Below are 645 nucleotides of genomic sequence, written 5' to 3'. Positions count from 1 at the left end.
TATTCTGCCATGTTCCCAAATACATATAGATAACACCACCCAGTTATATTTTGCAGCCTTTAGCTCTATTAATGTCTCAGGTTTCTCTCTCGACACCACCATCCATCCCTGTGGGGTGGACTAAAGACCCCTCCCCATCTATACTGCCACCACCTCTACCCGCATCTTCTAACCACCACAAACCCCTTCCCCCCCTCAGCCACTTACTGTGACAGGCCTCACTTCACCAGCCCTCTGTAGGCACAGCCCATTGGCACACCCCTGGTTGCCAAGCCCAGCAGACACTTACTAACCTCGTCTCGAAGTTCCCATCAACCTGGGGCTGTCCTTGGCCAGGGTGCCAAGCAGCCATTTGTCTAGTTGTCTGGGCCTCCCAGACTCTCCAGTCTTGCAGCAGCACCTCTGCACTCAGGGCTGGACTTCTTGGGTGCCCTGCCCCTTTCTGGGCAGTGGCATTCATTCCCCAGCCCTATGGGTCCCCCGTATTCATTGCTTGAGCTATACCTCAGGCTCTAAAAATGCAAAAAGCTGCCCCTTCAGGCAGCTCCATCTCATGACTAGCTCACCTCCAAGCCAGAACCACGGCCCCTCCCTGGCCTTCCCCAAGCCCTGTTCTGCCTTCTGAGTCTCTCCGGTAGCTGCCAG

This window comes from Bubalus bubalis, chromosome 15, assembly GCF_019923935.1.
Source record: "Bubalus bubalis isolate 160015118507 breed Murrah chromosome 15, NDDB_SH_1, whole genome shotgun sequence".
NCBI lineage: Eukaryota > Metazoa > Chordata > Mammalia > Artiodactyla > Bovidae > Bubalus > Bubalus bubalis.
The sequence above is the reverse complement of the archived record's forward strand: the minus strand, read 5'-3'. Positions refer to the sequence as shown.